Source organism: Anser anser (assembly GCF_964211835.1).
Source record: "Anser anser genome assembly, chromosome: Z".
NCBI classification, from domain to species: domain Eukaryota; kingdom Metazoa; phylum Chordata; class Aves; order Anseriformes; family Anatidae; genus Anser; species Anser anser.
The window spans coordinates 82717208-82743414 of NC_139723.1; the positions used below are offsets into that span (position 1 = coordinate 82717208).

At 39.4% G+C, this 26207-nt stretch overlaps 1 long non-coding RNA gene across 2 annotated transcripts; it reads left to right on the forward strand.

The window, feature by feature from the left end:
* Window positions 1-348: 348 nt before the first annotated feature.
* Window positions 349-9960, forward strand: LOC310889549. 2 transcript variants are annotated; one of them, XR_014576620.1, is made up of 3 exons: window positions 349-1078; window positions 4160-5590; window positions 8478-9960. It is a non-coding gene; the product is annotated as an uncharacterized lncRNA (long non-coding RNA). The 2 variants fall into 2 exon arrangements; XR_014576621.1 differs by lacking the exon at window positions 349-1078 and adding an exon at window positions 1178-2528.
* Window positions 9961-26207: the final 16247 nt, after the last annotated feature.

The window sequence follows — 26207 nt, forward strand, 5'->3', positions numbered from 1 at the left end:
TAACTGTGATCTATGTAAATAGCTTGTTGCCAGCATTCACAGTTCTATCTTGGATATGAGTGCTGGCTTATTTTTAAATACCCCAAGTTCATGGATAATGCAGTGACTTGAAAATTCTATCTTTCTTTCAAAAATAAAAAAATAAAATGGACAAAATAAAAAAGTAAAGGCAAAATCAAGTTAAAAAAATAGAAAGTCAAAACGCAAAGATAAAAGCTTGACCCTTACCTAGGACCTCAGAGGAAACACAGCTGCTGATAAAGATTTAATTCAAACCAAGTCACTGACAAATTATGAATGCTATTGCATACCTTAATAGGCTAAAGGTGTCTATCAGGGTTTGTTTTCTGAAGGACCACCTTTTATAATACAGCCAATTTCCAATATACTTGGCATCATTGTGATAAAGCATCAAAAACCCCATTGTACCACAAATACAAGGGATTAAGCGTGTGTTTTTTATGCCTTAGGCTTTTTAACTCCTGCTGTAACTGGTCATGTTGTACTTACTGTTATTATCTTACAAACTCTTTTTGTTCCTTTGTTTTTGATTTTTATTTTCTTTTGATGTTTTAGTTGGGAATATTGTAATACTTTCAGAGTTTATTCACCTGAAACAAATGCAAACAGAGCTTTGGCTTGGGTGGTTTTTGTTGTTGTTGTTTTTCCAATAAAAGATATCATTACTGTGTGTTAAAAAGTATGCAGGCAAATTGATGTACCCAGCTATTTCATTTCTGCTGTGTGCACAAGCTACTAAGAGCAAAAATGTTACTCTTGTTATTGCTTGCTTTAGGAGGAAACACAGTCAGTTTCCATTAGCCTATTAAAGTGGCTGATAGCTAATTCTGATGTCTGCAGAACTTTTCAAAGAACTAGCAGTTCATTGCTGTGCTAATACAAGCAAATTGATAACACCTCCTGTGATTTTAGATACAGCTGGAAGGCACAATTAACCAACTGTGTCCTCTTTAAGTGTCTGGTGCCCCAACTCTGACTTGGAGAAATAGCTTAAGACCTGATTACATACTGAATGCAGCTCAGTAACAGAGGCATTACTAACACAATAAGATGCTAGGTAAGTGTGAAAATGCTATACAATCTTGCTGCTCTTTCCTGATTTTTAAGAAATATTATCTAGAAGAATTTTCCTACAGTAAGCCCAATAAACATTTTACTTCTGCTAGACATTCTGTTATTTATTCATTGTATCACAGCATTGCAGAGATAAGGTGATCTTTCTATAGACACACACACACAAATACAAAGCGGTTTGAAATATGGAAGTACCTCATTCTACTGCATGCAGTAGAAACACAGACCTTTGAAAAAGCTGGCACAGAAAGATGTATGCCCTTTGAAATGAAATGTTACCATCAGCTTCATGTGGTCAGCTGGCAAAAGTGTATCAGAAAAGAGACAATAAGCAAAGAGATGGGGCGAAAGGGAGAGCCACTGATATGGAAATGAGAAGGGAGTTCCAGCTATTCGGACACATCTGCTGAGTAAAAGATGATTGCCTGTTAAAGACTGCTCTTTGGTCTGAGAAGAGGCAGCAGTCACCATGGAGGGATCAGCTGAGTCGCAGACCAGAAAAAAATAGGGATATAAAGATACTGTATGTCAGAACACAAAAAGCAGCTCCGTGTGGAGCTAGTAGAATTTGAGAGTCTGATTCATCTATTGGACAGGGGAGGAGGAATAAGGAGGAAGGGCTGGGGCATTCCCTTGATGTTGTATAGACACGTAACGTGAAGCTGAGACAGCCTCACAAAGCTTACAGTATTGGCATTAAAAAGCAAGCCACCAGAATCTCTAATTTATGGATGAGGAACTGAAAAACAGTGGTGACACCTAGATTCCTGTTTTCTTCAGCTTGCTCTTGAATTCAGTATGGACTCTCAGGTGGGCTCAGCTACTCCAGTTTTACTCATATTCTGCTTTGGATGGGGAGCAAGTAGGAACCTCAGAAAAAGGTGAAGATTGACTCCTGCTGTTGCTCTACCTCTGAACAGAACAGAGGTGCAGTGAACTTAAGCCAGCTGGCCCTGCTCTATTTCATTCAATCACAAGCTCAGCACAGATATAGCCAGAGGAAAAAAAACAAAAAACAAACAAACAAAAAAAAACACCCACTATTCTTTATATTTCAGAAGATAATCTGTCAACTGGGAAACTAAGGGCAGTTCTCTGCAATTGTAGTCCACTGATCTAGTGGCAGTGTTAGCTCATTGAAGTTAATCAACTAAAGCATCTATTATAAGATATAGCTACAAATTAAGAAAGTCAATGTACATATGGAAATCTACATGTAGCTCCCCTTATGGTTAGTGGAGATTTAGGGCTCAGTTCTTCACACATAGGTGTCCAGAGCTATCTGAAATGTCTTCAGGTGCTGTCTATCTGGCTCTTAAGCGCTGCTTTAAAATGAGGAAACCTCCCACAGGTCCTGTATGACAGCTGCCAGTTTCCACAAATGTCTCATAGACCCTCCAGCCTCTTAAATTACAGCACAGTCCTGCATACAGGTAACTAAAGCCCAAACCCAATGAATAGTTTGCTGAGTACCTCAGGCTCCACTGACTGTACTCAATGGATCTCCATTGACCTGGGAAAACCTACATTTAGGTGTCTTAAATATAAAATTAAACTCATACAGATTAGAATCAATCTATTAAAAACAATAAGTTAATTGTGAAATCATTAGCAACTTAGTGTCAAACAGAAAGGATTTTGAAAAATGAAATGTGTTTTTTATTTTTTTTTCATAAACCAAGCTGTATTTAATTACTCTGGTGGATTTCAGCCTTTAAGAATCATTGCTAGAGACATCCTGATAATAATTCTCCTCTACAGGGAACTGCTTTTGTTTTCTTAATAAAATTACTGCATAAGGTTACATTCGCATTGTTTCAAAAGCAGCCCTGAGGCCTAATTTGCCAGCTGTCCTCAATGTCTACTGTCACTTGGGCTCTAGTGGCTATCTTTCAGATGACCACCTGGTGCAAGTGGAGAAAAAAAAAACTTAAATTTGCCTGCTGAGTTGGACTGCTCTCTAGTGTACAGTTATCTGCAGCACGAATGGGGCTTCAGAAATTAAGATTATCAAAGACTCTAAATTCCCTAAATACCCACAGCTGAGGATCTGTTCCCATACCAGATGAATCATTGATGGAGAGAAAGGAAATCATTCTGTGTCTCAGGCCCCTCTTATTTCTTTCTTCTTAACCCAGTGTAGACTCATAAGTGAACTGTAAGGTAAACAAAGCAAGTCTTACTGTGTACATTTTCTTTTTGTAGGCTATTCACCATCGTTGCTAGCCACAAATGAGTGGTTTGTGTCTATAAGAGATGGCACAAAGCATAAAGGATTCTCTATTTAACAATAATTCTGATCAAAATGTTAAAAGCTTATTCACCACAGTGTGTCAAACCTTGAAAATAATTGGCATGTGTGATGAGAAGGCCACGGAACAGTGGTTGCCTGGGTGATTTCAGTGTCGAGTATGATCACCTTTGTGGAGTTGAAATGCCTTTTCTTTAAAGACAGGTGGCTGTTTGCCATGTTAAGCCCCTGCTCCAATAAGCTAAATGTTCTTGCGACTTGTTGCCAAGGTGCTCCCAAGGCAAGGGACATTTCTGCTTTGTGATGCTGCATGGCTGGCATGCTAACAGCTGTGTCCTCAGGGAAGAAGCACAGATATCACAAAGACAGAGGAACACACAATGCATCCAAAAGTCCTAGGTGCTAGGGAGAAGAGAGAACAGGGAGGTTACCTAGCCCTCCCTCCTCTTTTCATGCGGGTTGCTTCTAGTGATATAGTCACCAATCCAATTGCAAAGACTTGAACGTGAGGCCTCCACCTCTTCTCAAGGGTTATCTGTTGCATGGACTGAGCTGTTGGGACACTGAATGAAGATATAACTTCAGTTCAGTATGATAGGAAATGAGGAAGGATGGAAAAAAAAATCCACTGGTTTTTTATTTGTTTGTTTGTTTTTGTTTGTCTGTTTTTTCACCATACTAAACTCTCCTGTGAATATTTAAAAGTGGTTAAAAGAAAGTAGAAATTAAAGTTCCACACACTCTATTTGTTTAAACAAAACATTGTGTGTGCCTCTTCCAATTATTATTGTTATTATTTTCTTTTTCCTCCAGACTCACTGGACACAAAGATGTAGATGGATATAAGAATATAAAGGATACTGAGATGACTGTCAGAATTTGGGTTCACCTGGAACAAAGAAAAATCATATTCAGACTTCTGTTGGACCGCCAGGTGTGAGGGAAGGATGAGAAAGAAGAACGTCACAAGGATTGACTAGAAGAAAAACTATTAGAAAACTGTGAAGATGGGAAAAAAAATAATAATAATAAAAAAAAAGTGAATGAATGCCAAGTGGCAGAACTGAAAAGAGATGGGAGGGGGGTTTGGGGAGAGTTACTTATATTTGTTTAGGAAGGGGTCATTAAAGCAACTGTAAAGAAGCATTCAGTGCAGAGGAAGATCTACAGCCATAACATAAGAAGAGTTCCCTGATGCAGAGAAGCTTAAATGTTCATAAATAGTGTTTTTAATGAGTTTAAAAGGGAGAGAATTTGAGAAGTGACTTGAGAAGGAGAATGATTCTTTGCTTTTCCCACAAGGCTTGGAAGAATAGCTGAATGTACTTATATTTACTGTGAAGAAAAAGAAAAATCAATTTAGACAGAAAATTAAGGAGGAGGATTGCAACTGCAGCCCACTAAGTTCAGAAGACTGAAGGAACTGCGCTCAGTGGAACCAGTGAAAGTCAAGAAACAATGGTGATGATAAAGGAGAAGGAGAGGAAGTTCTTGTGTACCTTTAATCACTGACAGAAACCCTTTTAAGTACACTTCTGACCACACAAAAAATCTGTAGGAGAAGAGTATATCAGCTTAATTTTCACCAGAAGAATTCACCTTCCAAAATCCAAGGAATATGGAAACATAAAAAATAATAGTCTGTGATTGGAGGATTTTAAGGACAAGATATTCGAAGCTAGATTTCAGTTGTAGACTTTCATAGAATCCTGTGCTGTGGTTTAGGTGACTATGTATGTACTGGCACATGACCATCAGGAGGTCTGTGTGGTTTTGGGATTGGGACATGCCTACCTAAGCAATGGGAGAGCTTTGGATGCTGTGACTGGTGTTGCTTCCATGTCATGCACAATGTCCAGACATTCTGAGAGGGAATTCAGGAAAGTAAGACTTCAAGATGATAAATTTGATGCTTGGGCTTGAAATGATATGCTGAATGAAGCTGGGAATTAATCCTTAGAACTATTTAATGGCCTCTTGTTGCAGCACTACTTGACAAAAGCAATAATCGAGCATTGTCCTCACAATGAAAATTACTGATGAAGGGATCAGCCCTAGTGACGTAAATGACACTTTTGCAAAGTTGAAGAAAAACAACCCATTGATCTTGATCCCACTATGACCCAGAAGGCAGCAAAAAGTCAAGTTTTGGACTTCTGTGTCTAGCCTGGCAAAGAGCATGATTTGCCTTCATATCCATTTTGGAATAATTATTCCTATTGGACTTCTGTCTAACTGTGCAAGGTGAGACAGTTCAATTATTTAATCATGCCATCACTTTCAGTTTGAAAGGCCAGTGCTACAGCAAATGTGCTTTCTCCTTAATTTATTCCCATACTTAACCTAGTTGTTCTGTTCCCTGTTTGCGCATCTTCAGTCATGTATCAGAATATAAAGGACCTTTCCTTCCTTTTTATATCTGTTAAATGTTTTGAGTCTCACCTTCAGTAGGTGGCTTTGAAGATGAAACTTTTGTGCATTTGTATGTGCCTTTCTACAGGTGCAAGCAAGCTGGGAGGTGATGGGAAAACAGAGATCACTTTAAGTCTATCTTCTTTCATGTTAAGAGGCAAAACATTGCAATTTCAGAATGTATCTACAAGTAAATTAGAATTGCCTATACCTGCTGATTATTTCCGTAGTCATTTTTTTTCATTTTCTTTGGGATCCTTTTGTAAGTATGTTAACTTGCTGTCAGCACTATAATGACTATCAGTCTTTCACATGCTTTCTCAGATGCTGTTATACAGCCTATCAACATTTTCAGTTTCTGCTATAGCCTTTTTAGGAGTTGTTCTGAGGGTCATTTAGAGTATCTCTTATAGATGGTAAAATATTAAAAAAGGAAATCAGGGCAAGAAAATTCCAGACCCCACACCAAGAATATCCTTTAGTGAAAGCCTACTTGTTAAAGGGCCTTTCAAGCAAACTACAAAAACAAGGTAAAATTACGAGGTGTCTGGAGAAACCTCATACATGAAATTAAGGAAGAATTGTAGGGCAAATATATACAAGTATGATGACTCAACCATAAATATGTAATAGTATGAACTTTAGGGTGACTGTGGAGTTGTGCTTAATTTTACTTGTGAACACACACAATGATCTCAGAGCTGGAGCTGGTTTGGAAATTATTCTTGAAAATTCCTTTGGAAACTTATGACATAATGTATTTTCTACATAAAGAAAAATCAGCTATACTTTATTCTTTTAAACTCAAGAGGTTTTGGTTTCAAAAAGACATAAAATATTCTACCTCAAAACAAGCAAACAAACAAGAACAACAACAATAAAACACAAAAAGACCAACCAACCAACAAACAAAAAAACCTATACAACAATAACAAAAAGCAAACAAAAAAAATCTCCTACATTTTCCACAAATAGCTTAATAAAGTACATTTTTGGAAAAAAAAAATCTAAATCTATAGAAGAAAAAAAAAAAAAAGGAATGGATGGTAAAATATATGCTTTGCCTTATCTGTTTTTGCAATAATCTTGGTAGTTCACAGGACTAGTTTTGCACAGGATATGGAATAACTTTGATCAATCCACCCCAAAAGATTATTCAATTGGCTGGGATCTTAAAGCTTCCTGAAACAGTATTCCCAGAAGTTTTTGTCAAAAAGATAGCAGAACACATGCTGCAATAAAATGCAGTTCCACTGGAACCAATATGTCTTTCACATTATGAGAACATTGTTTCAGAGAAGACATGAGGAAAAAAATTGGGTGAAGGGATGAGGCTCAGATAATATTTTGACATACATATTCTCTTTTGACATTTTGAAGTGAAATATTTGGAGCGTGTTTTTGGAGCAACTGTTCATAACTATGCTTCTTGCTCTATATTATAATTTTAAAAACAAAAGTTGAAATCTAAACATTTCAAAACATTAAAAAGTATGTTTTTGAAGAGATATTTCTAATGCTTTGGAATGTGATCTTTAAGGTCCTTTCCAACCTAAAGCATTCTATGATTCTGATATACCTTAATTCCTGTCTTCTGTGAAGATAATATTAAGGTGGCATGTTTTCTCATCCAGTGGCAACAGCTTACCTGACAAGATGGACCAGTGGTATGGTCCTCTCCGCAGGAGGAGAACAACTGTGCAATTCATCAATACAACAATAAAGGCACAGGGAAGAAATATTTGAGTAAAATCAGTATGTCAGTTTGTGTTCAGACCAGTCACGTAGTCCTAGACCTGTGTCGCATGATGGAAAAACCTGTTGTGAGTGTAGCAGTCACACTTGTGCAACGTGAGTTCAAAAGAATTGAAATAATATTTGCTAAGGGATGGGAAATGGAGACTGCAGCTGTTTGCCCAATAAAACAAATTCAATATCTGAATGAAATTGGAACATATAATCAATATTGGTCTAGAGAGAAAAGCAACAATAATCTTATAGCTCATTGGAAAAGGCCTAGCTTTGTTAACCTTCTGGTCATGCTGCAAATCCATCTGTTTTTTTCCCTTCTGCTCTGCTTAAAGATTTTGAGGGCATAGACTGAGCTTGCTGTTTTGCAGTGATGACTTGTTATTGTTTGTCTCTGTATCAATATTATTTTTTCATGGAATAAGCTACAGGAGGGACTACAGAGGAATAAGGAATGCAGACCACAGGTTATACAAAATAAAATGAATATATAGAATAGATTCACATAACTAAAATGTGTGCTAGGTGAAAATGGAACTTCAAGATCAAATGTTCATGGAAGCTAGTGACAGATTTGCCCCCAGATTTAAGTATATTTCAACATTTAGGGAAAAGAGAAAAAACTTCATCCAGGAAAGTGACTGGTAATTCTCAACTGAGATGGCAATATAAATGCTGTAGGAACAAACATCACATGGGTGCTGAAGCATAAGATCTTGGCAGAAAGAGGCAAAGTTGAGAGATCCTAGGTAATATTAGTGATCTAGAAGTGTTTCTTTCTTTTAACTCTACGTTAAATAGCAGTTTAGCTTCTCAGTTTTCTTCTAAATTTGGCATAATGCATGATATTTATGATTTTTTTTTTCTTTCTAGTCCTTTCCTGTATCTTGAAGTGAAATGAATTCTCCTGAGGTGTTTTGAGACCTAAGAACCTAGCTAAATAGACATTTTTGTTTTTAAATTCAAACAGGTGGATTAAAAGCTCCTGTTGGAAGTTTTCACTCTTATTTTGAAGAATGAAATGGCTTTAGAAGAGCATAAATGTGACTGTGGGTAGCCCAGAAGATTGAGATTTGAGAAGAGAAACATCACTAACATCGTCAAGAACTAGAAGTAAAGCTGCTCATGAAGTGCTCAAAGGGATAGGGTGAACAGGAAGGATGGGGAAAACAGAGAGCTGAGGAAACGAAGGACCACTGAAAGCATGGGAAATAAAGAGAATAAGAAATACCAGGCTGGCATAGCATGAATGAGGTGAAGTAGGTGTGATATACAGTATAACATGTTAATAATGACTATTTAAAAATTTGAAATGAGCATGAAAAATCACATGTTCATTTAAGGAGATTCATTCCAGTTTTTTATCAGTCCTGTTAGAAACAAAGAAACCAAAGAGGTAATAAATACTTACTCTGTTCAAGAAAGAGAAGAAAATGAGGATAAGCCACAGTTTTTATTGAAGTGCTTTTCAGTCCCAGGCAAAATTGCCACTAAATTTGCTAGGAAAAAAAAAAAAAAAAAGCTGAGAATTTTTAGACACAGGAGTCAAACTTATTGTCTGCTGCTCTTGGAACAAGAGCATAAAATATCACATATGTAACCTTATTTCTGAAAAGGTAAGTCAGCTTAGGTTACTAGCTTTTATTTGGGTATATGAAGTATTTGTCATATTCTGTGACTGACAAGTATATTGCCTCTTTATTTATGTCCTTCTGTGCAGTATCTGTCACTCTCTACATTTTACCACTGTGGCTTTTCAAAAATCTAAATGGGAATGTGTAAAGTTTTGAGTCTTTCTCCTAGTGTATTATGTATGCTAATAGTGGAACAGGCATGATGCATTCCAGTCCTGAGGACAGCCTGTATAAGAAATCACAAGCACAGCAAAATACAAAATAGTCAGACTGAAATCATGTTTTCTGGGTGATGGCTGCAACCATCAGGTAGAAGTGCGGATAAGGTTTACTAGTAACATATCTTTTCCAGTGCAATGTAAATATAAAAAGTTCAGACTCACAGCAAAGCCGGATACTGTTGTGTTTTTTTTTTTAAAGAAACAAAACAAAAAAAAAACATTAAATCAGGCCGAAAACAAAATGAAACAAACAAACAACAACAACAACAACAAAAACACACAAAAAACCCCACTGGTTTTAAAAGTTCATCTAAACCAGGAAGTCTGAAGATGTGTTCAGGTAATACTTCCATTCTCTCAGCACAACACATAGATGTAGTAGACACTGTAAGGAACATTAAAGCCATCAGAAATCATAAATATCCCCTCTGTGTTTTCTGCCCTGCTCCGATTTCAAGCAGTTTAAACATCTCTGAAATTACGTCATTCTTCCAAATGAAAGTTTCCAAACCAAGTCTTGAAGAAATCCAAACGTGCCATTTAGCATAATGCCTCATCTGTTGCTGAGCTATCCACCGTCGGCACGGTAACTGCCTTCCCCTCACTGAATGCTAATGTAATGTGCAGCAGTGCCATTTGGAAATTTAACTTGGAGTCAACTTTCAATAAGCCATTTCTCCTTTCTGATATGAAGGTTTTCTTTCAAAATGGACCTATTTGTGTAAATTGCAGACAGGTCTGTTTGGAACCTGAGTATTTCATGCAGTTCAGGGAAAGCAAGCTAGTGCTTTTTATGGACTAAGCTATCAGGTAGGTACACATTTGACACAGAGTACGCTGAGTTATCAACTTTCTCCAAGGGCAATCATATATCTTGTATAACCAAAGCCAAATTATATTTGACATTTCATTTAAAGCCAGAGACATCCTGACACTAAAGCAGAGCATGAGTGGTAAGAGTAGGAGGGCATTCAGTTCGACCGGATGGATGCCTATTCCTGCCCTACTTGTCTGGGTGGTAGATGAGGCCTAATAACTCGTCATCACCCTGTAATTTAGCCAGATGGAAATCTCAGATTTAATTTCTTTCCAATGACATTCCTTCCTATGCCTGGCAATGTTGAAGGGGACTAATCTGAGCTAGCTTCAGATTGCATCATAACCAGCGTTATTTATATAGTTGGTTGTGAAGATTTCTTTGCTTATACCCAGAGTTTTCACATCAAGCCTGGTGGTTTGCAAATTACAGTCCCAGCATTTCTCAAGCTCAGCCTGTTCCAAATCTCTGTATCTTATCATGGGTCTTCGTTACACCTCTTCATGCTCTAAACCTCAAATTAAAAAATAAACTCCTTTGCTGAGGTGATGGAGGGTTAAAGTTCATTGGGATGGGTATGGCTTCATCACATTATAAGGAACTTTGAAGCCACCAAAATCATAAATATGCCCTCTGTGTTTTCACAGAAATATTCAGTTGCTGCAGTGGTTTGTGACATACTGAAACAGGCTCAGAGCTTCTCTCTTTTACACAGTATCACCTTGGAGTCACTGGATATGATCTATACCTATGGAACTAGGTTGAAATTCTGTGTTCATTATAATTCTATTAAATTATTTTCCAGTGATTCCAAGTCCAATAGAAACATCTAAAGTAGGAAGAGGTTCAGGATGTGATCTAGATATTTCGCAGCAAAATTACTTGTGTGTTTTGAAACCTCCTCAGCCATGCCATCCTGTTGTGAATATCATTGTATGCAGCATGATTATTATGAAAGACTATTTTTTTCTCTGATTAAGAATATTGTTCATGGCAGCAAATACTATTGCTGAGTATGAAGAGGCCCTTTATACATGCTTGTATTGTTTCCTTCATTATATTTTTATTTCATGTGTCACAGACAGGCATATCTCATACATCTTAATTATGTGATTATCTTCCAAGATGGAGACATCTTTCTTGTCTCTGAGGTGGGGGAAAATGCAGGGGGAGGGAAATCTTGTAAATAAGTATAAACAGAAATAGAGGAAGTCACACCTTATATCAAATTGTTTTCACATTTCTTTCTCTATTGATTTTTCAAAAGATAATTATTGTGGTTGTAGTGTGAGCTGCTCTCATTAGGAACCCATTGATTGTTAGCTACTATTATTGCTTCAAATGTTGGAACTGGGAGGGAAGAGATAACAGGAAAAATTAGGGACAATATTTTATTGCTTTAATGTTTGTTAATTGCACACTTTGGGCACGTCCTTCACCATTTTTTTTTCTAATAAAAACCCTGGGAAATTAATTATCTTTTTTTACACAATGACCTCTTTGCTTTTATTAAGGTCAAAAAGGGAATGTATATTCCTTCATAAAATGCAGCCTTGAACTGATTGAAAAGACGAAAGCCCATTCAACTCTTTTATTGCCAAATGTCCATTTTTCAGTAGTGTCCGCACTTACCTGTACTACAAAGAGCAGAAGCACCATTCTTCATTTAGCAACATCACTCCCCACTGTATAGTCTGTTGGAGGGTTCCTGTTAGTTGTGCAGTTTCTTCTAGCTTCACTTGGTTCCCTAGAAAGAAGAGAGAAACCTACAAGATGCCACTAAAACTGTAGGTTTTCCCTTTAAATAAAGATAATTTATTTGAAATCTCTATTAAGTTTAAAGAATCTGGTATTGACTCACTCAGCAAAGCCTGTCTGCCTATTTTGAAGTCTTCTCCTGAACGCATAGGTTTCCCTGGCTCTTTTGCTGTGATTACAAACGACTTGTAGTTGTTAACATACTGCTCCTACAACAGACCCCAGAGGTAAAACAGAAGTAATCTCCAAAGCCCACAGGGGAAGCCACAAGAAGCTACTGGGGAATCCCACAGACGCCGAGACATTAAATGCAGAGTTCATGACTTGAGATAGAGCCTTTTTTTCCTAGTAATAAGGAAGCCTTTCCTAGCTCAAAAGAAGGCACCTATGACTGAGCATCCTGGCAGCCAGTGCAGAGGTCAAGGACATAAAGGACACCTCTGACATGTTGAACATATATTTGTGATCTCCTCCTTCTGCTGGTTTTGGGGGACAAAGTCTGGAGACCTGAATGAGATTAAGGCAGGCTTTCCTAAAAACCCTGGCTTCTTTGTCACAGCTGTGTACAGGAAGGATGGAGGGTCCCCAACTTACATCACCTTTTTGCTATTCCTCTACTTGTCAAAAGCCTGGTGTCCCATAGGAAGCAAGAGTTAGTGGATCAAAGGCCTTCCAAAAAGAAAAGAAAAAAAAAAAAAAAAAGACATGGGAGCTCTTTTCTCTTTTGTTCTCTTCTGTCCTGCAGCAGGCAGAGCTGTGCCTTGGTCTAAGAGACGGTGATGGAAGTTGCTGTCCCTGTACAGCTCAGTGCTTGCTGTATGCTGTATGGAGGTCTATTCTGAGCCTATATGCAGGGCAAGGATTTTCAGAGGATTTAAGCATGAAAAAATGAAGAAATTCTCTTATGAGTCACCTGCTGACCTTCTCCCTACCTTGGGTGGTCACGACAGTGAGAAACGAAATGACCTCAATGCTTGTATACTCAGGCAATTAAATTCTACATAAAGTTGAATCCGAAACGTATACGTGATTCTGTGGATCAGGTGCTGATAGGCATTTTTCCAAGGCCATAGAGACTATCTGTAATGGATCAAGAGATTTCATCCGGAATTACTCACTCAGCCCTTGACCTTTGCACGACAAAGCTGCCACTGCTTCTCTGCATCTGCTCATTTCAGCTGCTGCTTGAAGGATGGCCTGGCTTTTAAGGGCATGTCTACATCGTCAGCCACAGATGGGCACACGCTGTGCTCTGAGCTGCCAAACGGGAGCTACCTTTCCCAGGGAGCCATGCAGACATGTAAATGTGAAACCACTGCCATGCTAATGAGTCCAGCTGGGTGACTTTGTGTCCTACCCAGCTTTAAGCACACACAATTCCGCGGAGAGAAGTGAGGTAGTGATCAACATCTATCTTAAAACAGTATCATTTTTTTTGGTGCCAGGGACAAAAAGTGTTAGAGAGACAAATTGTTTTTTAATATAACAGATAGCTGGAATACATATTTAGTCTTAGGTTTCCAGTTTGACGTGTCACCGTGAGTCAGGTTAGATAGGCTTTGATCCCAGAAATAGGACTTTTTAATGTTCTAACACAGCACTGATTTTCTTACAGAATGGAGCTTCCCTGGGCTATTGTACACTCTATTCTGGCTAACACCCACAAGCTAACATTGAAATATTTAGGTTAATACCAGTAGCACGAAACCTAACCTGGTTTCAACACCAGACTGAGCAGTATTGAGTAAATATTTAGAGCAGAGCAGCCATGAATATGATTCTCTGTATTACTGCAGTTACAATTCTAGTGCTTCTTGAGCTAAATGTTTGAAAGCAAGCACGGGGTACCCTGCGTTTGCTACAACCTGGGTCCACAGTGGTTTGACAGTCAGAAGGAGAACGGATTAGAGTTCCTGAGGCTCCTTGCTTGGAGTACAAGCCCTTGAGTGACTAATAGAAAAAGCACTTTTCAATTTCCACTGGGGAATTCATCTGACTGTTGCCTAAACTGCTCTCTAGAGTGAAGAGTTTTGGGAGAAAAACTATATGTGAAATGTATGGTAATATACTGATGGCTACCAAAAAATAAATAAATAGACTCAATTAGAGTGACACTTGTCACACTAGTGAGCACCAACTATATTGAGAGCTTGACACTCCTGAATTAACATATTTGGTTGGTCTTTTCTCATTATTGTTATTTCCTCCAGACTAACCTTAGCTCACAAAGCCCACCGATAGCAGTGGGACCTGTTTAGATGTGTCCCAGCATCACTTCTTGGAGCAGCGTGTGGAAGCATCACGTGCAAAGCAAAGCTCAGCTCTGGTTAGCAAGAGCATTAAGCCATTACACAGTCGGTGAGCATAAAGATCTCTGTACCCACTCTCTCAGCTGTGTTCCTGCTTAGCTATCAGCAAATATGTGTCGTAAATGCCACATCATATGCCTACTCGCTCCTGCCCTGGGTTAGCATAATAGCCACTCTAAATTGTATTACACTGTGTATTAGTTGCTCAGTATTCAAGGTCTGTTCCTCCCTAACCTAATATTATGATTTATCCCTGCCTTTGATATTTTTTTTTCTGTTGACTGCTAGCTGTTTCTCTAAGGTTACTGTGGAAACAGGAAGAGTATCCAAAGATAGCAGTTTGTCTGTAGCATGTCTGTGCATCCTTATGTCACATCTATATGGCCTAGAGGCATTGACGTGTAAGAACAAACACTGCAAGAGGGAGTGTTTGCAAGTTAGGCTATTGCAGCAGTCACTGTTCTTTTGGTCTTAAATAAGAGGACTCACAATCGGTATGTGCGTGGATGTCTTGAGCTCTGTCTTAAACGCCATTTTTCCTGAGGTATATTCCATGACTCCTTATTCTGGACTAAGAAATAATATTACTTCTACTAAATACTGCAATTTTTTTTTTTCTTGATTATTTTTTCTCCAGGGGACGATTAGAAAGCTTGCTTCCTCTCTCATACTGGCATCATACCTTTGCATCCCCCCTCTGTATCTGTAATCCCAAGCAATCTGTGTAGCCCTGTCCCAATTTTACAAATCAGGTGAAAGAGGCTTTGAATGCTGAGTGCCCAGCCCTCCCCCTGCCCTGGCTGCACGATTCAGGTGCTTGTACTAACTGCAGTGTGAGAACTGGTCCTGCACACATACTTGGCTGGATCCAGCCTTCAGCACCAGTTCCTTGATTTCCCATCAGTCAAGAGAAGTAAGGATGCTGTCCTAGCCAGCAGCTCTGCTCAGACTGCAAACTCTTTTCGAGGCACTAGTAACACCTATTTTTATTACTGTAAATATTAGATGCCGAAGATAGGCTGGTAAATGTGGCTCTGAATACCCAGAGCAGCCTGGTAGACACCTAATAGTTAGGGGTGATTTATCCAATAACCTAGCACCTACCCCTGATTAGGATTGCCTGTGCCTGTGCTCTGGGGGCAGTTTTTTTCGTACCATTAACTCCTTTCAAGCACTGATATGCTCTGTATGACTTTTCTGGGAAGGCAATTGCAAATCCTGGTGGCAAGAGCTGGAACTGAGTGCAAAACATTCCTGTAAGTCTGAAAACACAGACATCATTTCCCTGCTGATGTGGTATAAAGAGGAGAATTACCGGCTAATCCCTTAAGAGAGAATGTATTTCTGTGCAGGGCAAAGAATATCAACCCCCTTAAACGTCCTGTGTTTAGACAGAGATTAGGGCTCCCTTGGCATCAGCTTTTTGTCATTCGGTCCTTTTTCACCTGCTCTGCTGTGAGCCACAGATCCCTCCAAAGCCGATTTCAGCATCACCTGCCTGTTCTGCTGCCCTGCTGGTTCCTCTGCCCTGCAGAGGTGCACAGGATGCACAGTGCAGCTGGCGGAAGAGCTGAGAGGGCAGGGGAGACAGATTTAATTCCCCTGTGCTCTGCATCATTAATGTGTGCTTTCACCTCACCAGGAAACAGCAGGCTTGGCCACTTTTTTTCTCAGGCACCTCAATGCTTTCCTATCCTTGGAGATTCAGTGGCAGCATCACCACTCATGTGCAGGGCTCTTTTGCCCCAGGAGGGGGCTTAGCAGTGCTCTGAGATGGTCCACGTAGCAGATAAGAGCTTAGAGATATCAGCAGAGACATGCATTTCTTTGTGGGAAGCACTGTAGGAAGGGAAGGTCTTGCTCAAAGGAGCTGAAAGATGGCAAAGAGCAGTGAGGGCAGGAATTATTACTGCTCTAGAGCTGCCTGGTGCAGGCAGCCTAAACAACTTTACTGAGTATCACACAGAGAACCTGTGACAGAATCCAGGTATTAATTCCACCTCTTAACTACCAGTTAGAAATTGAAATTAGTCTCCTCTCAAAAGACATATTCAAGTTTCATACATGGGGAAACCGAGTCACAGTGTTGTAGTAGCCCAGCCATCATCCTGCAATGAAACTGGCCGCAGCAGTTTCCTGGAACTTGGTCCATCTTCCGTAATCATCCCACCTTTGGGTGGATTTTAAAGCAGGGGCGATTGAAACCATGTCTCATTTGCTGTGACAACACTTGCTGAGAGCTGTGCGATAAATAATAGATTCAGAAAAGAGAAAGCAGTGCCTGAGTGCCAGGGAGATCCATCAGCATCTGCTCACAGGGCTGCAGAGTTGTCATATTTATTGAGTTATTTATGAGGTCAAAGGCAGACAGAGGAAAACTACTCTCTTGACATCTTCTCACCAGCACCACAGCCTCTGTCTGGGCGGTCACAGCAAAGACCAATTCACTTGAACCAGTGTTGAAGAGAACTGGGTGGGGTTTTTTTGTTTGTTTGGTTGGTTGGTGGTTGTTGTTGTTCCCACATGTGTAATGAGGTGGCAAGCCTCAGTTCAGTTCCCATCCATTTCAGATAAGAGAAAAGAGACAAAACAATAAATAGGTATAACGGATTAACCGTCTCCTTTGGAAACCCCTTCAGGTTACGGATAAAGCTCATTAGGTGCATAGTAGTCAACGTAATTATCATTTTCTTTTACAGCTTTGGGCACTATGCTAATATAGATGATTTATAATGACAAATTCTAATAAAATGTAATAAAATCACTTTCTTTAGAGAGAGGTTTTATAGATGAAAATCTGGATGAACCAGACTTTTTTTTTTTTTTTTAATTTAAACAATTTTAATTAAAAATGTAATTTGTGAGCGAAAAGAAAGTTTAGAAGATTCTCAGCTTGGTGTAACCATTCTGTATTCTGATAAAATGGAATTCATTTTTTTTTCTGGAGATTGTCAAACATCCACTGTCTGTAAAACCACTGCCTTTATGTGTTTACACTTACCAATTTCTGTATTAGTTTCTTGAAAGAGATTCTCTAAATTTCCAAAGTTTCCCAAGGGATGCTCTTCCTGCAGCTTTCCAAGCAGCAGAATCTGGACTTTGCTGAAGAGCTTGAGCCCAAGAAGAAGTGAGCTTATTTATTTATTACTATTATTTATTACTGTTATATTTATTATACTTTATTTATTACTATTTTATTTATTACTGTTTATTTAAGTGCCACATGGTTAAATAAGAACCACAGAAAACAAGTGTCCTTTGCACAACAAGCTACATCCCCAACATTTCTGCCTCTTGCCCACCCAGCAAGCCAGAGAGGCTCTGCTGCTGCCACAGGAGGCTGAGCGTGGGGGACTCCATCACCTCCCGTTTGTCTCGTGGTGCCAGCAGAGGCTGGAAACCCACCTTCCACCAAGGCCCTGGGGAAATATTATATTTTCATTTCTACAGCACTGGGACTTGGTGTGCTGTCGTTCTGTCTCTGTGTCTGCATGTACATCTGAAATTCCTCCCCCAGCAGTCAGAGAAAAAGATCTCTCCAAACCTGACTGCACTGGTCTAAATTGGTAGCATGCTGAGGAAGTCTTATTAGGGGAAAAGTTGTATTGGAAAAGAAGCAAACAAAAACAAGACTGAAATAGCAAGCAAGCTGTCAGGTCTGCGACCTTTTCATCCAGCCTGAAATAGCAGCGAACATTAAAAGCACCTGTGGGTTAAGAACAATTGCTCTTGAGTTTAACTTCATTATGTCGATCAGTCAGTCAGAGAAAAAAGGTAGCTGGTCCCTTCACAGCAGCAAAAAGTGTTAATAAGAAGAGAAGTAATAAGGATGCCAGCCCCTGTAGGGTGGCAAGAGACAGGCGATATATTGCATGTAGAACATCAGGGAGAGCTTCATCTAATTTAGAAATGGCAAAAGCTTCTCTCTATTGATTGTCCAAAAAGAGTTGGTATAGCCTTGGAAGTAGGTGATCTGGGTCATTCATGTTTCTTCTTATTATTTTTTTCCCTCTCAAAGTCCTGCTACTAATTCGAGTCTTGCCTGTAGCGAGGTGAGTTATTGGTCCGAAGGAGATGTGCATCACATCTGGAGAAAAACTGTATGTCAGTGTGCACTAGAGACATCCTAGCATAGCATCAACAAAAGGGGATTGTATGCCTTAATAAAACTGTTATAACTGATGTTATGGCTTGGCCAGTTATGTTTTACATAGCATTAACTCCAGCTGCAGACCAGATACAGTGTGTGTATGAAAGAAATGTAAAAAGCAGAAAGATGGCCTCTGTCTCTACATGTTTGCAATACATTCCTGATTTTTTCTTTTTTTTTTTTTCTTTTGTGCGTCCAAAATAAATCAAAAGAAAGACACATCCTTCTTGATCTTTATAATTGATGCACATATGAAATACAACTGATGCATGATGAACACAGTTATGGAAAGGGAAAATTGTGGAGCAAGCACTGTGGCTTAGCATTACAGCATCAGTCCAGGAATCATGATGCATGTGTCAACTGACCTTGCCTGTGCCTTGTTCTTCCCATTTGTAAAGTGGAAATAATGATGCTGATGTCTTCAGCCAAGAATTTTTCTTTGAAGATGGAGAACACTGGGTATCATTAGTTATGAATTTTCTTATAATTATGGGGAATGGGTGGGGTAAGGGTGTAAATATCATAGTCTGGCCTTCCATAAGCAGACAGAATTGTTTTCTGGTTTGGGAGGAATATCTCACTGACTCAAAGGATGTGTGAAACTGGACTTTGGAGTCGTGTATTTGTTTCTGCCTTAGACCAATGGCAAAGCTATTCACATGATGGAGCCCAGAGGGAGAGCTTTTGCCTTCTTTCCCAATAAGAAAACCTGTTTTTTGCTGAACAGCTCCCAAGATCCCAAGATAATTCAAAGCTCTGTCCTTAGTCAAATTTAACATTTTTCTTGGTCTCCTAACACTCCTCTCAGGCACATAGGCAGGGCACTAATAAAACTGAAGTGCTGTGATTTTATGCATTGTTTCTGTAGTATTAACATCAGAAGTAAGTTACACTTTGTATCACTTATTTCCAGATCCCTGTGCATGGAGTACTAAATCTGATAGCCTGACTTTATTCCAGCTGTTTTCATGCCGGTATGACTTCTTACTCTCACTCAAGTCTTTTTTATTTTTACTTTTTATTTATTTTTTTTTCTTTTCCTTTCTTTCTCTCTCCTTAGCTGTTAAACAGCTGTGTTTCATCCCAGAGAGAGTTTCTTTCTGTGGAGCTTGAGTGGTATTTGTGCAAAAGGGCCAACCTTCCAGATGTTTATTGCACCTAAATTCACTCATATGCAATTGTATTAAAAATAACCTTACATTAGTGCGTGAACCAGTGGTCTTGCACGCACTTTCCTACTGTCTTTAGCAAGATCATGTCATATACCAGACACACTTGTGAACAAGACTTAAGAAGTACTTTCTTTAGTCTCTAGATTTTATGAACTGTGTTTTTGTGATGAAAATGCTTAGATATGTTCCCAGCATTTCTTCTGGAGTTCAGCCTGGCGTTGCGTACATGGGGAAATTAACTCTGTTTTTGGGTTCAAGGACAATGGGATGCTGTAAGACAGGTCTGATCATCAGTCCCCTGTGGCTGGATTTTGACAAACAAAAGATTCTCGTCATCAAATTTTAAAACCATCTCACAAAGAGCAGTCAGCCTCAATAGGCTGATGAGATCTTATTCCAGACTCTTTACATATGCTCTGTAATACTTAAATTTCTGTATCAGGTAGGGCTACTCAGGAATTTCCTAAGAAAACATTATTACCAGAAAATTAACATTCTTGGAAACTTAAATTGATAAAGTTGCACCATTTCAAATAATTCCATTACTCACGTGTTTGAATAATTAAAATACCATATTTCTGGCAAGATAGAAGGTACAAAATGTGTAACTATAAGTTTAGAAATGACCTTTTGTTCTTTTGACTTACAAATTTAAAATTAAATGATCAAATCAGAACAAAGTAAGCTATTTGAAGTTTACAAAAGACAAATTATCCTCAGATGATCCAAATTAAGTTTGGTAAGGTAAGGCCATAGTTTTTATATTTCTACTTTCATCTTGTGAGCCAGGATACGAAATCACTTTGAAATCTCAAAGACAAATTTCTTCATGTCCAGATCCAGTAAGTTTCTTGAAAAATATTTCAGCTCATCCTGTGTTTTAAGCATATTTTAAATAAAATGCCAAAAGGGAGAAAAACAAAACAAAACAAAACAAAAGCTCACTTAACTACCTTGTTAAGAAGTTATAGCAACCAATCCAAACTAATCATGGGTATTACATTTGTTGATAGTTGAAAGAGTTGCCTCCAGAGGGTAATTTGTTGCACCTCTTTCAGAGTTACTCAGGTAGAAATTAATTACCCTTGGGAATTCCTGTGGTTTATATGTGTTGCTGTTCATTACAGGGGAAACTGAGGTGACTCTCTAAGTGAGACGCTTCCCTTCTGTATGATTAAAGCCAGGTGAGATGAAACCCATAGTGAAGTAACGTAAATAGCTTGACAAAAGCTTTTTGAAATATTCTTTGGTTTATCTTTGCTCTGATCTTGTGTTATGCCCTGACTGCTGAACATAAAGAATTTAGCCAACTGAATTATCAGCTACACAAACATCAGCATAGGGGACCAAGTTTTGCTCTTGCAGCAACTTTTAGCCTGTGCATTCCCAGGGACTTGAACAGTGATTTGTGCCAGGAGAATCAGCCCCACTCACTTTCTAGAAGGGAGTAACAGCAGCTTCACTAAAAACAACTCAAGAAGATAATTAGATAATGCTTTAAAACTTTCTGTAAGTGGGAGCAAAAAGTGAGTGTAAATCAGGAGGAAAAACACCTGGCATGGATTCTATATGAATTTTTAAATTCTCAGCTCCTTTTAAAACAGAATGACCCTTGGAGAAGCAAGTATTCCTTTCACCTTCTGTGGCAGATATTTCAGTGGCTTTATTTGTTACCTGCCTGTTTCAGACTTGTAATGAAAACCAATACTTTCTGTTTCTCTCACTGCATAAAGCATCTAGTTACCAGCTGTGTGGTCCAGATGCTTTCATTTTACCCCTGCAGAAAGGAAGAAAAAAAATTTTCAAATCCAATCTTTATAGATCCCTGAAATGTAAAATCCAGTAAAGTTATCGTATTCTTTTATTAAGAAGGTCACTAGTTTCCTGAGGCTTTTCATTCATCCTCAGAGTTGAATTCTGGCATTTACTAAATCAAGTATTGGTTACAAACTAGAAAAGAAGGAAACAAAATGAGATGCAGCCTGGAGTCTCTGCTTGAAGGTTGAAAGTTTAAATACCATTTTGGGTAAAAAGCCATGATGAACTCCATATGTCATTGCTTTCACACACTATCTAGGTATATTCGTCCAGTTTGTGTGGGACACTGCTTACAAAACAGCATATGGCTGTTTCAGCTGGAGTCTGCCTTAGTAATAAACATCTCACCCACCTGCTATTATTTCACATAAATAAATACAACTCCTCAAGCCAGGGAGAAACTGAAAAGCATAGAAGGGGGTGTAATAAGAAAAAGCATGATCAGATCAACAGCTTGAATGCAGCCCAGGAGAACAATCCCCAGCAGCGATAGCTGCAGTCCCTCTGTAATGTGCCCAGAGGAAAGAGGTCAGGTCTTCAGGCCAGCTCGTTCAAATAAGATCACTGCTGTGCTCTTCAAGTCTAACAGCCTTTGAGCAAACCTGGCCGCATCCGTGTTTTCTGTATGCTGTAGATGCTGGCACAAAATGCTGCCAGTTTTGCCCAAGGGTGTCTAATGGACTGAAATACCTCTTCATGCCAGAAGGATCAGATCAAAAAGCACAGTAGAGTTGCACTCCCAAAAGGTCCAGGATACAACTGTGGAAACTGAGCCAGGGATTCACCTGTAGGCAGGAAAAAGTACAGTAAAATTGCCTTTGCTGAACGCTCACATGAACAGGTATGTGCTCTGTCAATCTGCACCAAGCAGGTGCACAGCAGTCTGTGGATACTCACTGATGTTCTGCCGAGGACCAGAGGCTGCATGAGACCTTTATAAGCTCACAGGGGTTTAAATTAAAGGAGTTGCCTGGGTTGTAGAATCATAGAATGGCTTGGGTTGGAAGGTACCTTAAAGATCATCTAGTTCCAAACCCCCTGCCATGGGGGAGAACAGGATTCCCCTTAGCGGTTTTTGTGTGAGACAAGGATCCTCCTTAGCAGTAACATAACATGGCTCAAATCTTATTTCAGGGAAGTGCCCCAAACACTAAAGAGCTAGGCAGGCTGGTGGGAAGCACCCCACACTTCACTGTGGGGAAACTGGACTCCTACCAAAGCCCCAGGAACATCCTTGCCCTTAACCCAGTGAATTGTTTAACCTTGGGGTCATCGTATCTCTTTCTTGTTATACGTCTCCATGTCTCTTTAAACATTGTTTTCCTTTCCCCTGAGGGGCATAAATCCAAAACGAGACGTGGAGGTGCACATCTTCAAGCTGGCCCTAAGGAGGGAGGCTCAGCTTCGGAGAGGAGCAGTTGTACCACATAGTGATATCCCTTGGATGGCTAAACCCACCTTTTTTCTTGTGAAACTCATGGTTTTCAACTACTGATACAGCTTGTCTTTCTTGAGTCACACAGTATTGCACTGGCTGGTCAGATGAAGAAACTCTTGCTGATTTTTAGACAGGGAATGAAGATACTTGGCTCCTGTCTAAATAATAAAGTAGAAAATCCTTTGCTGTCAGTTCTGTAGTGCCTCCAAATCCACTGTTTAATAAATAGAAATGTAATAGGAATTCAGTTCCTGGTTCCTGCCACTGCTCGAGTTTTTGTGTTGAAATCCCTGGGCTAATGGCAAGGCACTAAAGAACTGAAATAAAAAAATCTCTTAAAAATCTTTAATTTATGTTCTTTTGGCAAGTGAGTGTATTCCTGTCTCAAGAGAGTCATGTACTGAGTAAGATATTTTCCCTAACCCCTATGGGAAAAGCAGATAACTACCTGCTTTACAGCCCTCTGTGTTCTCTGGGTTTATCATTTGTGCATGATAAAGGAAAATGCCATATTGACTGCAATTAGTCTTTTTTTTGTTTGTTTATTTTTTGTTCTCTCTCCTAGGAATATAAAGTTAAAGAAAATAAAGTTTGTTTTAGAAGGAATCTGTAGTTTTGCTTAAGATTATTTTCTATTATCACAAAAAATGGGTTTTCCTTTACATTCTCAAAAACAAAAAGATAATGTAGGGAAGGTAAAATTAGCTGTTACCCTGAAAAAAGAAAATCTGTAAAAGCTTAATTAGTCATTGTCATTGTACTTTCTGAATGCCAAATAGATTTAGTTTTATTCTTGTAGCGTTTTTTAAGGAGACTGATGCATCCCCCAACATCTGATGGCACAACAAAAGGTGCCATCAGCTGGGCTACAGATATTTCAGAACCAGTCTACTAACCTCTTCCCTTTTCTGCTGAGCCTTGTCCACTGGAAACTTTGTCCTTATAGATCTCTAGACCTTGTGAATTCCTTACCCTTGTGATGTTCAGATGTAGCCTTTCAGCGGGATATAGCTTCAATGTGGTGGTACCCACACAAGCTGAATCAGAGCCTAGGAGGAGGAGTCACTGTGACCTTCATCTCTCAGCTGCTGGGCACATGCAGAGACACCTCACTGCAGAAGACATCCTCAGTAAAGGTTGCTTATTTTATTTCCCCTCCTGAAGGAGAACACTTTGCATTTAGATAAAAGGAGGGAGGGATTTAACTTTGTTGCATACCAGTTCTTAATGTAAGAAAAGAGCTAGTCAAAGTGCTATTTTGGATTCATTTAAACTGAGAGGAATGTTTATAATAGATAGCTCCACTACTTTAAGCTTAAGAATATCAAATCTCACTTCATTGTAACACAAGTTATATTTTCCTAGCTTTTAAACTCTAGGAGATGTGAAGTACTCTTTCTTTGTAAGTCAGTGATGGATCCAATTAGAGAAAATGATCACTATTTTTCTTTCTTTACTTCTTTTCCTACTGAAATTTGAAGTTTAAAATAATTCATCCAGAACCACCTGATGGTTATTAGACAGTCCTTCAGCTAGTTTACAGAGAAATATTTCTATAGAAATACATTTGCAACAGTTTGAGAATGGGCTATAATATTATTATCATCAGTCTTTTTGACATTTTAAATTATTCTTTAATGGGCAAGAGAATATTTGGAAGCTATAGGAAAATATCTGCAGTCAACCTAAAGTTATAAAATATGAAAGTAACCATACAAGCATGTTCATGTGTATATTTCTTTATATATGCATATATCTCATATCTATACTCTGCAAAAGAGAATCATGTAAGAGTATTATGAGCGGTGACAGATATTCCACAAACAACTGATGTGGGTCATTTCAATGTATAACCAGTTCATTTTGAGCTATGCAGTCGACTTTGCTAACACTATCCCAGATGATTAAAGCAGCAAAAATAGATTGTGACTCCCATGACATAAGGCATGCCCAGCACAAGGCTTGTTGAGACGCTTTAATGAAACTGCCTCACTTACATGTTCCAATAAGATGACCCCCCAAATACTTTGTTAAAAACCTATGAAGTTCAAAGTCTTTTTGTTAAAAACAAGTGAGGTTACTGATGCACTCTGACTGGCATCCTTGTTCCTAGGACCTAAAAAGACAAGCCCTGCATTCCCGTGCATACAGCTCTGCTGCCTCTAGCCCCCAGGCCTTAACTCAGAACAAGGGCTTGATGTCTGAGTTTAAAGAAGAAAATTAATTGTGCTGTGCTCTTTAGGCAGGCCAGAGGTCTGCGCAGTCCACAGGAGACTTCTCGCTGGCAACCTGATGGGCACGGAATGCTTTGAGGTGTGATGCCTTCTGCCTCCATACGGCTGCAGCTGCACAAACGCACTGTCTGTCCGCTGGGACTGCCGTCAGTAGCGCCAACCAGCCTGCGTCCATGCTAATGAAGCTTTTTATTATTCAGAAAGGGGTGGCCACATCCAGACTCACTTACCAGGGATGGTCCTTGGCCATACTGCCTCCCAAAACCACGGTCAGATACTGTGAGATAATTAATCCAGATCACAACCGTGGTGACAATCTTAAAAAAAAATTAACCGCACAGATAACGAAGTTCTGCTGTCCGGAACTGGTGCCTGGCATGGTTCGTTGTGCTAATGTAGATGTCACTGGAGTCATAGTGAGCACCACTGAAGCAAACACAAGTGAATGTGCAGACCTCATCCTTCAAAGCAACTGTCTTTTACTCATTTAACATTCTTTTGTGACAGAGTCACAGAAACATGGGTGATAGAGCAGAGGAACAGGCTGCCCAGGGAGGTTGTGGAGTCTCCTTCTCTGGAGACATTCAAGACCTGTCTGGACGCCTACCTGGGCAATCTGCACTAGGGAACCTGCTTTGGCAGGGGGGTTGGACCCAATGATCTCTTGAGGTCCCTTCCAACCCCTACAATTCTGTGATTCTGTGACTTTATTTGTCTTAATAACTTAATTGAGTTTATCAGTGGGGTGTGGGCATGAGTAGGAGGAGAGGCCTGGTTGTCCATCCAGTCTCAGCTGCTCTCACAGAGCTCTCACACCAGTACCCTGCAAAACAAACTTCACCTCTCAGTTTTGTGAAGCTCAGAACAGGCAGGCAGGACCTTGAAGCTTTTGTGATTGCTGCTGGCTGGTTTTCAGAGCAAGTGTCATCCCTCCTCCCCTCCTTCCATATCACCTGTGTCTTCCTTTAATCTCGGTGGCTGAATTAACCGCTTTCCAACTCAAGGAAAGTTTCACACTTGATCACGTTAAAAAAAAAAAAAACACCCTCCCTGACATGAAGGCCAAGAGAAATGTTGATCACCGTGGCTCTGGTGACAGGTGCTGAGTGCCGGAGGGAACTGTCACTTCGCTGTGTCCTGGGTTCA